This window comes from Rhinatrema bivittatum, chromosome 9, assembly GCF_901001135.1.
Source record: "Rhinatrema bivittatum chromosome 9, aRhiBiv1.1, whole genome shotgun sequence".
Lineage (NCBI taxonomy): Eukaryota > Metazoa > Chordata > Amphibia > Gymnophiona > Rhinatrematidae > Rhinatrema > Rhinatrema bivittatum.
In genome coordinates this window covers 263,777,623-263,791,117 of record NC_042623.1, presented here as the reverse complement: position 1 = coordinate 263,791,117, position 13,495 = coordinate 263,777,623, and the positions used below count along the sequence as shown (strand labels likewise).

Genomic DNA, 13,495 nt, shown 5'->3' with positions numbered 1-13,495 from the left:
CCATCTCGCTGCCATCTCCAGACGACCATAAGGACTCTGAAGACTCACGCCTTCTAAGCAATCTTAACGTCTGCAGTCTCCTAGTCAGATACCTGGAAAGATCATAATCCGTACGAACGATGGACCATCTTTTTGTCCTTCACAGCGGGAATAAGCAAGGGGAAGTAGCCTCACGGGCAACCATAGCCCGCTGGATCAAAGAAGTAATCAAGGCGGCCTACGTAGAGGCAGGCAAGCCTCCACCTCTACAAGTCAAGGCCCATTCCACAAGGGCCCAGGCAGTATCCTAGGCAGAAACCAAGATGCTGTCACCCACCAAGATCTGTTGGGCGGTGACGTGGTCCTCTATCCACACCTTCATGAGGTTCTACCGCCTGGATGTTCAGGCCAGGGAGGACACATCATTCGCAAGGTCAGTACTAAGTGGGCCACGGGCAGCCTCCCACCCGGTTCGGGAGTAGCTTTTGTACATCCCATTGGTCCTGAGTCCATCTGCTACACGCTAGGAAATGAAGAAATTACTTACCTGATAATTTCGTTTTCCTTAGTGAAGAAAGATGGATTCAGAATCCTGCCCACGGCTGCCGCTATGCACGAAAACCGCTGGGAACCTGCACCTGGAAGTCCCTATACCATCTCGGTGAGACGGGTTCCCTCTGCCTTGGGTCCCTGCACTGCTACCTCTGCATCACCTCACCACTGCCACCTCTGGTGGTATACATCAGCTGTACAATAAAAGATAGAACTCTGTGTTTGTGCATCTTGAGTATAGACTAGTACTGTGGCTCCTCCCCGTGGGCTAGGTCATCCCCACAATACCCAAGAATCCACTCCAAACACCTCAAAACATAACACTTATCAGCTTTACATCTAGCAATACAGCAGGAACCTGTTCAAACCAGATCCAGGATCTTTCTGATACTCTTCCTGACCAGTTCCAGGACCAGCTCAATGCCATTCTGAAGAAAGGTCTGGATGCTGGTAAACATGAGGTGCGCTCCGTTTATGACATCTTTGACACTGCCACCAGCGTGTCAGCAGCTGGGATAAGTGCTCTGAGATGGGCCTGGCTCAAGTCTTCGGATCTGCATTAAGAGGTTCAAGAGGTTAGCTGACCTCCCCTGTACAGGAAATAACCTATTCGGTGAGATAATTCAGGAGATTGTCATTCAACTTAAAGACCATAAGGAGACGCTATGGCAACTCTCGGCTGTGCACATGGAGTTCTCCACTTCTTCTAAACGCCCATTCCATAAGGAGGCTAAGCGAACCACCTTTAAGGCACACAGGTACTACCCACCTCAGACTCTGTCTCGCCCGTCTAGACCATATCAGAAGTCTCAATCTCGCCAGCCTAGGCCTCAGAAGACGCAGCCTCCTCCACAGCCTGGTCCTTACTCTGGTGTTTGACTGCCCAATAGAGAGCAAATGTCCACCTCCGCCACTGCCGCAATTACCAATGGGTGGCCGTCTCTGCCACTTCAACATCTGGCACACGGTCACCACAGCCCAGTGGGTCCTATCTGTAATAGCTCAAGGTTACCATCTCAACTTTCTGTCCATTCCGTCGGACTCCCCGCCTCATCCGACGTGGAGTTCCGCCGACCACTCTCCACTTCTCGAGGAGGAAATAAAATCCCTTCTTCAAGCCAGTGCCATAGAACAAGTACCTTCTCTGCAAAGGGGAAAAGGCTTTTACTCCCAGTACTTCTTGATACCAAAAAAGTCCGGAGGCATTCGTCCGATATTTGATCTTCGGGCCTTGAACAAGTATTTACGAAAGGAAAAGTTTAGTATGGTAACCTTGGGCTCTCTACCCCCCTCTGATTCAACAGGGAAATTGGCTTTGCTCTCTGGATCTAAAAGACACGTGTATGCACATAGCAATTACCCCGTCCCACAGAAAATACCTCCGGTTCCTCGTCGGAAACAAGCACTTCCAGTACCGATTGCTTCCGTTCGGCCTGGCATCTGCCCCTCGGGTCTTCACGAAATGCCTGGCAGTAGTAGCCGCATACTTAAGGCGACTGGGCACTCACGTCTATCCTTATCTAGACGACTGGCTACTGAGGGCTCTGTCTGAGGCGGTTCTTCAATCCCTCCATCTAACCTTGCGACTACTACTGTCCTTCGAATTTCTAGTGAATTATCAAAAATCCAATCTGACTCCATCCCAATCCCTCTCCTTTATTGGAGCAGATCTCGACACTATCCAAGCAAATGCTTTTCTTCCAAGTGACTGAGCTCATATGCTTGCAGTGCTTGCGCACACTATACAGTCTCGCCGAACCACGACTGCTCGTCGTTTTCTCGTCTTGCTAGGCCACATGGCGTCCTTGGTCCATTTTACACCGATGGCCATGCGAGTAATGCAATGGATTTTAAAATTCCAGTGGTCTCAGGCCTACCAGCCAATGTCCAACTTTGTCCAGGTCACCAGGTAGCTTCGTCTTACTAGCTTGGTGGGTCCAGGAATCCAACCTGTTCATGGGATATTACCCTTCCAAGCTCCAGAACCTCAGATTATTCTGGCTACAGATGCTTCTACCCTGGGTTGCGGAGCACATGTCCACAACCTACAGACTCGGGGAACCTGGTTTGCAGCAAAAGCACAATATCAGATATACCCTTCTAGCTTTCAGAGATTGCTTATCCAATAAGGCAATCCTAATCCAAATGGACAATCAAGTGGCGATGTGGTATATCAACAAGCAGGGTGGAACCGGCTCCTACCTGCTGTCAGGAGGTAGCGCAAATCTGGGCTCTAGCTCTATCTCATTCCATGCTTCTGAGAGCAACTTACCTGGCAGGCGTGGACAATGTACTAGCGGACAAACTCAGTCGCAAATTTCAACCCCACGAGTGGTCTCTGAACCCTGCAGTGGAGGAACGCATATTCCAGAAGTGGGGGTATCCAACGATTTATCTCTTTGCGTCGATCCACAATCACAAAGTGGACAACTTCTGCTCCATACGTCGCAGTCCCAGGACTCCACCAAGGGATGCGTTCGCTCTCTCTTGGACAACAGGTCTCCTGTATGCCTATCCCCCACTTCCACTCATAAGCAAGACTCTCGTGAAGCTATGTCGAGACAAAGGTCTCATGATTCTCATAGCCCCATACTGGCCGCGTCAGGTGTGGTTTCCCATCCTTCGCGACCTCTCCGTCCACCCGCAAATTCGCCTGGGCACGGATCTGTCACTGATCTCTCAGAACGCTGGGCACCTGTGACATCCGAACCTCCAGACTCTGGCGCTGTGAGCTTGGATGTTGAAAGGCTAACTTTGCGGCCCCTCAACCTCTCAGACTCTGTATCCCAGGTCTTAGTAGTTTCGTGAAAGCCTTCTACTAGAAGATCTTATCATTCTAAATGGAAACTGTTTTCGTTGTGGTGCACATCAAAGGAGTTAGATCCCTTTACCTGCCCCACAATGAAGTTTCTAGACTACCTCTGGCACCTCTCAGATTTGGGTCTCCAAACTTCCTCCATTAGAGCACGTCAGTGCGGTGGCCGCCTTCCATAAAGGTATAAGGAATGTCTCTATTTCGACGCAACCCTTAGTAGCGCACTTTATGAAGTGCTTGCTTCACCTCAAGCCCCCTCTTCATCCCCGGCCCATGCTTGGGACCTTAATGTGGTTTTAGTACGGCTCATGAAACCTCCATTTGAGCCTCTGCACTTCTGCGAGTTACGGTATCTCACTTGGAAGGTGCTCTTCCTTCTTGCTTTGACGTCTGCTCGCAAAATCAGTGAGCTACAGGTGCTGGTTACTTACCCCCCCCCCCCGTACACAAAATTTCTTTATGATCGGGTGGTTCTTCACACTCATCCTAAATTTCCACCGAACGTAGTCTCTGAGTTCCATTTAAATCAATCCATAGTTTTGCCTACTTTCTTTCCAAAACCCCACTCACATCCAGGTGAGCGGGCTGTGCATTCCTTGGACTGCAAGCATGCGCTAGCCTTTTATTTGGAACGCACTGCAGGCCATAGGAAGTCCACACAGCTATTTGTCTCCTTTGATAAAATAAAACTGAGAATCCCAGTGGGAAAGCAGACCCTTTCCTCCTGGCTGGCGGACTGTATTTCCTTCTGCTACCAGCAAGCAGGCCTTCCGCTCCAGAGACGCGTTAAAGCGCACTCCATTAGAGCAATGGCAAAGTCGGTAGCACATCTTCGGTCTGTACCTCTTGCTGACATCTGCAGGGCTGCTACATGGAGTTCTCTCCATACCTTTGCAGCTCATTATTGCCTGGACAAAGCTAGCACCCAAGACTATCTTTGGCCAGTCTGTTCTGCGCAATTTATTCTCAGCTTAATACCCAACTTCCTTCCAGCAGCCCGCTGGGAATTTCAGGATGCCCTCTTCCAAAGTCACCCCTGTTGTTGTGCCTGTTGCACGTCTTTGGTTTCTTTTGGTACATTGCTCAGGCATTCTCAGCTCGCTATTCACCCATATGTGAGGACTACCACCATCCTGCTTGTCCTGTGAGAAAGCAGAGTTGCTTACCTGTAACAGGTGTTCTCACAGGACAGCAGGATGTTAGTCCTCACGGAACCCGCCCGCCACCCCACGGAGTTGGGTACGCTTGCGATATTGTTTTATTTTTTGTACGCACTTTTTACTATGCACGAGACTGAAGGAAACAGCCCTGCTGGGCATGCTCACTGTGCCAAGTCAGAGTTCTAGAAACTTTGATAAAAGTGTTCTGTGATTGGGCTCCATCCTGATGATGTCTCCCATATGTGAGGACTAACCTCTTGCTGTCCTGTGAGAACAACTGTTACAGGTAAGCAACTCTGCTTTCCATACGTTAAACAGATAATACTTCTTGAAATGTTTGTCATATTTAACCCAAATATTGGGACTCTCTGGACTCTTTACCTGTGATTTCAAGAATTTATTATTTACCTGTGAATGAGCTTGATAAGGGATAGTCCAAAGTCCAACAAATAGAATCTTCTTTAAATGTATCTGATATTCTAAAACTTTCCATCGATACTGAATTGATACAGAGAGCTACTTTACTGCTTTCATTTACGTTTTTGTCTGATAAGAATGCTGTATTAAGATTTTTTTCTCGTAAACATTCCTTAATGTTTCATGGCCAGAAAGTATGGATCTATCCAGATCTAACAAGGGTCCCCCAATTACATAGGAAACAATTTCTTGAAATAAGAATGGAAGTTATGTCACGAGGAGCCAAAGTATTGTTGAGATATCCATGTAAATGCTTGGTTTTCTTTTCTGGTATTAAATATGTATTTTTGAACCTACGCAATTACGAGTATTTCTCAAATCACATTCCTGACAGACTCCTATTGGATTAGGTGCTATAATTGTGGTGAAGTATTCCTGGGTTTTTGTCTTTTTTTCTTTTTCTAATTTACATTCGGGCCTATACAGTAAAAATCGCGGGAGAGCGGGCGAGCGCACAGGACACTCTCTTGTGCATGCGATACAGTAAATAAATTTATTTAAATTAGCCCTGGCGGTAAAAAGAGGCGCTAGGGACACTAAAAAGAGGCGCTAGGGACACTAAAAAGAGGCGCTAGGGACACTAGCGCGTTCCTATTGCCTCTTTTCGGACAGGAGTGGCGGCTGTCAGTGGCTGTTCTCGAGCCCGCTGACAGCCACGGGTTCGGATACTGAACGCTGGCAAAATTGAGCGTCCGGTGTCCCGTTGATAGGGCTGAATTAGCCATGCTGTCATGGGATCTGTCAATCAGGTCTGGGAGGCGGAGCTTTATTAAGCAGAGGTTTAGCTTTTTAGTCTCTGCGGCTGCGCGTGTGTTCCTGCGCAGGAAAGTAACAGATTTCTGCTCAGTCTGTTCTTTCCGCGCGTGGGATCACACGCGGAGCTACTTTTCTCCTCAGATGTCCTAATCAGGATTCAAAAGGTGTCGCTGTGGCAAGGTAATGTCTGTCACGGATGGCCATGACCGATGTTACCGTTGCCTTGGTGCCACCCATAACGCGGGGGAATGCGAATTTTGTGCTCACATGTCCCCTCGGGCCCAAAGACAACAGGCCTACTGCATGAAGGAGCTTCTCAGCCTCTCGGAGCCGTCTGAGGCTCACTTCTCACCGGGATCGGTGAAGAGACCTGCTCCCCCTCACAAGAGAGTGGCTTTGTGGGATCCTCATCCCTCCAGGCCTGGATGGAAAGAGGTAACGAAACAAAGGAGGCCATTGGATCAGGGATCTGATCCAATCGATCGGGACCGATCGACCTCAACAAAACGGCCGGGGCCGCATGACCGTACGACGCCGTCTCGGAAAAGAACCGTTGAACCGGAAATTCCGGTGCAGGGCTCGTAAACACCGGCGCTGAAGACGGCGCAAAGCATGGTGTCGAAAACGGTGCACAGCGCGGCGCCGAGAACGTCAAAGCATACTATGGCGCCGAGGACATCGGCGCAGACCAGAACGGCGCCGAAGACTTCTGTGCAGGGTACGGCGCCAAAGACGTCTGCGCCGAGACCATCAAATACCCGAAACGGATCAAAGAGTCCATTACGGGACCGGCAAACACCTACGCCTGTACACAGACAAAAGAGAACACATACAAGCTGAAGTGACCTAAAGCGGAGGCGCTAATCTCCACAATTATCCCATTCCACCTCTTGTGAATCTACGCCACGACATTCCGAGGCTTCATCAACGGGATCTAGACCTAAGCATAAGAGAAGGTCTCTATCAAGGGATAAAACTCAGGTGCCACCAGTGCATACACATCGGGACAAATATCATTCGCACCATAAATCATTTCCACATAAGGCCTCAGACTGGGAAGTCAGCCCTTTTACCTCCATTTCTTCTAGGAGTAAGTATCATAAGGGCACATTCACATAAGTCGCCCATATATCTCACATCTTCTCAGGCATCCATCTCTTCAAGTAGCTCTTCTAAAGGAGTAGGAGATACAGTTCACAAACCAAAGCTTGTTCCACCTCCATTGTCTCCGCTAATACCGGCTGAACCGTCACCACAACATACTGGTAAAACTGTCATGTCTCCTAAACGGAGGATTTTTGGCAATTATCACAATCTCTAGCGGATTTCTATGAAACTCTAGAAGCCTCTTTCAAAATGTCAAATCAGCCATCGAAGGGCTCTGGAGAACAGAGAGTTCATCTTTCACCGGAACCATCGGTAGACCCTACAATATCACCGGCTCCAGACCGGTCTCCATCTCCACTTACAAAACAGGACACACAGGGGGATTCCACATCTCTACCTACATCTCCTTCATCGTCGGGGTTTCCTTCAGATCCACACGAACAACCACAAGAACCATATTTTCCGCCAGAAGACCTCTCATATCCACGGTTCTTGGAGAAGTTGGGTACCATACTACATTTAGATGTACAAAAGGAATCAGATCCTAGATCAGAGACCTTTGGGTTTTCTAAAAATTTTTGATATTCCAGGAGAACCCACTTCATTACCACCACAAGACTTGTTACACAGTGTTCCTCAAAAATCCTGGGAAACCCCTCAATCTCTGACTGCGGTCTCACGGAAAACCGACATCAAATTTTGGATGAGGAAAGACCCGCCATATGCGTTAACACAGCTATCTCATGCGTCCATAATAGTAGAATCGGCGATGCAACGATTCAAGAAATCAAAAAATCACTCTGCATATCCACCGACCAAAGACAATAGTTATCTGGACGAGTGTGGCAGGAAAGTGTACCAAAATGTGATCCTAAACACTAGAATTATGCATCACCAATTTTATATGGTACTATATTTATATGAATGTATCCAAGCCACGAAGGGTATGCTCTCCTCCACGGCAGATCAAACACCTCAAACGCTCCATGACATGAAAGAGTGCTTCTGGCACCTCCTCCGTTCAGTATATGAAGGACTGGAAACATCATGAAGAGCGTCAGCAACAGCCATAGCAGCCCATAGGATAGCATGGTTGTGTTCCAGTTCCATAAGAGAAGATTTGCCGAAAAACTAGCAAATCTGCCGTGTACGGGAGAATAACCTATTTGGTAACCGGTTTCAGGAGATGGTAGGGAAGCTAAAAGATGAAGCTATAGCAGTACAATCTTTGCAATCACAACCTGCTTACTCTGCCTCAAAGGCTATTTCCCTTATAATCGTCGATCCTCTTACAATCGCAGACCTTATAGATCTTATCAATCTTTCCGTCAACAAACATACCCATCTTATCAACGACCACAACAACAACATACCCCTCTTCAATGAAGGGGCAAACCTTGAAATCAAAGACAACCAAATCCACAACCAGCAACTACAGTTAAAACAACTCCGATTTTTTAAACATACAGCCGCCACCACAAAAGTTAACACCACCGGGAAGAATCCATTCTTGCCTAGCAGTGTGGGAGCAGATTACTTCAGATCAATGGGTTCTGGAGATAGTACGTCAAGGTTATCAACTTCAATTTACAACAAAACCAACATTACCCTACCTACCCCCACTAAAAATTCAGAGATCTGTCACAACTAGCGGAGGAGATTGCAAGCCCACACAGTCAGCAGGCCATCAAACGACTATCCCGGAAACAACAAAACTCGGGATTTTACTCCCCATACTTCCTGATACCCAAGAAATCAGGTGGCCTCCAACCCATCCTGGATCTTCGAGAACTCGCAAATTCCAGACCAAAGAAATTCAAAATGGTATCCTTAAAATCAATTCTTCCTCTAATTCAACCAAACGACTGGATGTTCTCCATCGATCTGAAGGATGCATACACTCACATTCCAATCCATCCATCCTCTTGGCATTACCTATGTTTTCGGTACAAGCATCAGCACTACCAGTACAAAGGACTCCCCTTTGTATTATCGGCTGCACCCAGGGTGTTCACCAAATGCATGGTAGTGGTGGTGTCTCATCTCAGACAACAGGGTATGACAATCTTTCCATATCTGGACGACTGGCTAATAATAGCATCGACTTGGGATATATTGATCGATCATATCCAAAGAGTAATACAATGCTTACAAGCATTAGGACTAGTGATCAATTTTCAGAAATCATATCTGCAACCAACACAAAAGCTACAGTTTATAGGAGCATGTCGATACCACTCTGAGCAGAATATTACAACTACGTCAGCTTCTTTATCGCTTGAACAACACTCAAAGACCCTCAGCGAGACACGTTCCAGTAGTCTTGGGTCACATGGCGGCAGCCAATTTTACAGTTCCCAATAGCAGACTACACATGACGTCTGCAGTGGGGACTAAAACGACAGTGGAAACACACACAACCGTTAACAAAGACAATAGTGCTAACAACCGAGATGAGAAAGGACATAACATGGTGGCTCTTACACTCCACCCTCTCCAAGGGAGCACTATTTAGTCCTCCCCCTCACAACACAGTCCTAACCACAGACGTATCTTGCAAGGGGTGAGGAGCGCATCTAGAGATGTACGAAACGCAAGGATTATGGACAATAGCAGAGCAAACCCTGCAGATAAATTTGTTGGAACTCAGAGCGATCCGAAAGGCTTTGCAAGTTTTTCAAGACTACCTATGGGGCCGCAGAGTCATGATCTACACGGACAATCAAGTAGCAAGGAGGGTCCGGTTCATGGTCCCTGTGCAAAGAGACATTGCTCATCTTCCAACATGCTCATCAACATTGCATACATTTGCAAACTACTTACCTTCCGGGAGTGGCGAACACAAGAGCGGACAGGTTAAGTCGAATCTTTCATCCTCACGAATGGGCACTCAACACAGACATAGCCTAAAACATCTTCATGCAATTGGGAACACCTTCGATAGATCTATTCGCAACGGAGATCAATGCTCAAGTTCCCAAATTCTGCTCAATAAGACCAACCCAACTCAGGATAGCTCAGGATGCCTTTCTCATCCCTTGGATGACAAGCCTCCTGTACTCCTTCCCTCCCATACCACTAATAACAAGGACAATTCAAAAGTTCATAGCAGACAAAGCTCAGCTGATATTCATTGCCCCGGCCTGGCCAAGGCAACCATGGTACAGTTTCCTTCTCAGACTGTCTCTAGAAGAACCAATACAACTACCGAATCGTCCATATCTGCTACTACAGGATCATGGGACGCTTCTACACCCGTTGCACGCATCTCTCCATTTGACAGCATGGTGGTTGAACCGCTCGTTTTAACAGAACAGAGTTTCCACTTCCACACAATTCATTTTGTTAGAATCCAGGAAAACAAGAAGAAATTACAACTACAAATGGAAACAATACTCTACTTGGTGCATATCCAATGACTGTCCACTGAAGAAACTAATGGATTATCTTCATACACTGTACGCAACTGGACTAGATACATCTTCCATTAGAGTTCATCTCAGTGTCATAAGCGCATATCATAGACCAATAAATAATATCCTGATATCCAATCACCCTTTACTATCTTGTTTCATCAAAGGTTTAACTCATCTTTGACCTCCAGTTTCAAAACCTCCAGTTCTATGGAATATCAACATAGTTCTGGAAAAACTCATGCTTTTCCCTTTCGAACCCATGGACTTAGCACATAGAAAGTACCTTACTTGGAAAGTAGTGTTTCTAATAACAGTAACATCTGCAAGACGAGTCAGCGAATTACAAGCATTAGTCCATTATTCTCCATACTTACAATTTTATCACCAAAAAGTGGTTCTCAGAACTCACCCATCCTTCTTACCAAAGGTAGTTTCGCAGTTCCATCTCAATCAAAACATAGAACTACTAATCTTTTTCCCTAAACCTCACTCCAATGATAGGGAAAAGTTACTCCATACCCTGGATTGTAAAAGAGCGCTAGCTTACTACAAAGAACAAAATCGGAGTACCGAGCCTCTCAACTATTTCTATCATTCAATCCAAAAGCACCTGGACTTCCAGTGTCAAAACGTACCATTTCTAGCTGGATAGTACAATGCATACAATTTTGCTATGACAAACAAATTACATCTGTCTTCTATTCCCAAGGCTCACCAGGTCAGAGCATTAGCGACTTCATGGGCACACCTTCGAAACGTACAACCCATAGACATTTGTAAATCAGCTACATGGTCATCCCTCCATACCTTCTCATCACATTACTGCCTTGATCAACAAGCAACTACGGATGCGAAGATAGGGCAAGCAATCCTGCAATCTCTATCCTCCAGTCCACGGTGACTACCATAATTCTTCAGATCACATCCATCTATAAGTATCACAAATAACGTGATCGGGAGCTTGGGACTCCCATGACAGCATGGCTAATTCATCCTGCGGTGTAAACACAGTTTACGGTAAGCAAACTTGCTTTTTCAAGCCGCGGGTCTGAGCTCAGTGTTTCTTGTTGGCTGAGTACTGAAATGGTATCTGTTGTTAATCATGTTTTTGCTAAACTGTCCACAGTTTTATTTTGAAGAGAATACTGGCAGGCTGATGCCACCGCAGCAATATTTATTATTTATTTATTTTATTTATATTGCGCTTTTTGCACTTTTTTCAGTACTTCAAAGTGGATTACATTCAGGCACTGTACATCAATTTGCTCTGTCTCTGTTTGTTGGTAGCGTTGCATAACCCACTATTCTTGAATTCATCTGACTGGTTTAAGGAAAAGGAAATTATCAGGTAAGTAGTAATTGCTCCCTCCAGGTCGGGTACATCGGGTTACAGGTTCACAGTGGCTCAAAAGGAGCTTTCATCAGGTGAGCTAACACTACCTTGAAGGTCCCAAGACACCAGTGGGGGAGGCCTTAGGGGAGGCTTCAATGGAAGCAAGCCTCACATGAATTGTACAGCTATAGGCTGTACAGAGATGGATGCACCATCTCTACACTGTGGTGGTATGCACCAGTTGCACTGAGATAAATTCTAATGGAGTTTGTTTTTAAGCTAGCTTCTGATAGGTGTAGAAGTTTATCAAGCAGTTTTTGTGTTGGGCAGGAGAACGTATCTAGGGCCTTCTGTTCATACCACACTGAAAACCTCCTCCATGTCAGTCCAAAAGTTTCTAGTGGAAAGCTTACTAGAACAGCCACCAGGACCAGAGAGACATCCTCTGAAAGATCAAGTGGCTCCAGGATTAGTCTCTCAACATCCAGGCTGAGAGTGACAGGGCCTGGAGGTTGGGATGCTACAGGCTGCCTTAATCTTGCTTGATGAGATCTGGGGAAGTCCCCAGACTGATTCATCCCTGGATGGACAACTTTCGTAGGAGTGGAAGTCAGATCTGTCTCTGGCAACAAGGGACTATAAGGATCATAGTCCCCCATGTCCTCGTGAAGCTTCAAGAGAGTCTTCACCACTAAGGGAATCGGAGGATACAAGTAGAGAAGACCCATGCCCCAATGAGGGGCAAAGGCATCCAAGGTTGGTTTGACCTGTACAGGGAGCAGAACTGAGGCACCTTCCTGTTGCAAGGAGATGTAAACAGATCTATGTCCGGGCTCTCCCAGAAGTGGAATATCCAATTCACTATCCCCTGGTTCAGGGACGGCTTGTGAGTTCTGAAGGCTCGACGCAGCCTGTCTGATACCTCGCTCTCCATCCTAGCCAAGGTACTTAGCCCTGAGCACCATCCTGTGGGACAGGGCCCATAACCAGATCTGGACTACTTCCTGACACAGGAAATATATGATCCTGTGCCTCCCTGCATGTTGACATACCACATGGCTACCTGGTTGTTGGTATGGATCAGGACAACTTTGTTGGGCAGCCGATTTCTGAATGCCCATAGTGTGTACCTGATCATCTGAAACTCCAGGAAGTGGATTTGACAAGAACAGTCCTGAGCAGACCAGAGACCCTGGATGCTGAGTCCATCTTCATGAGCTTTTCACCCTAGGGTGTATACATCCTTGGTTAGGAAAGTTTGAGAAGGGAGACTTCAAGAAATGAGGTCCCCCATTCCAGATTTGAAAGTACGCATCACTAAGACAAGGAGTCCCAGAGAGACAGTGTGACTCGGATGCTATCCTGGAGGCTCTGAATGGCCTGGCGCCACTGTGATCTCAGGTTCCTTTGGGCTCTGCACATGTGTAAGCGTGCCAAAGAGTGACATGGATGGTTGCGGCCGTATGCCCAACAACCTCAATATGTGCCAAGCTGGCACCTGCTGGCTCTGTTGAATCTCTACTGTGATGATTGTGAAGGCAAGTCACTTTACCCTCCATTCCCTCAGATAGAAACTTAAATTGTAAACCCTCTAGGGACAGGGAAGTACCTACAGTACCTGAATGTAATTGCTTTGAAATGCTGAAAAAAGTGCAAAAAAGTAATATAAAAATTAAAATAAAAAAGGAGACTGCTCTCTAATGAGGCAGAGGAAGGCCTTGGCTTAAGCCATTTTTTGCAAGGTTCCTATGAAGTCCAATTGAAGTGATGGGCTGAGATGGGATTTTGGGTAGTTGAGAACGATTCCTAGGGACTCTTAACATCTGGATGGTCAAGCGCATGGACTGGACGGCCCCTATCCAAGATGTGCTCTTGACCAGCAAATCATCTAAATAAGGGA

General features: G+C 46.7%; 1 protein-coding gene across 3 annotated transcripts in view; it reads left to right on the top strand.

The window, feature by feature from the left end:
- Nucleotides 1-13,495, top strand: part of SMC4 (structural maintenance of chromosomes 4) — a 318,061-nt gene that overhangs the window by 135,500 nt on the left and 169,066 nt on the right. The gene's annotated exons all lie outside the window — the stretch shown is intronic.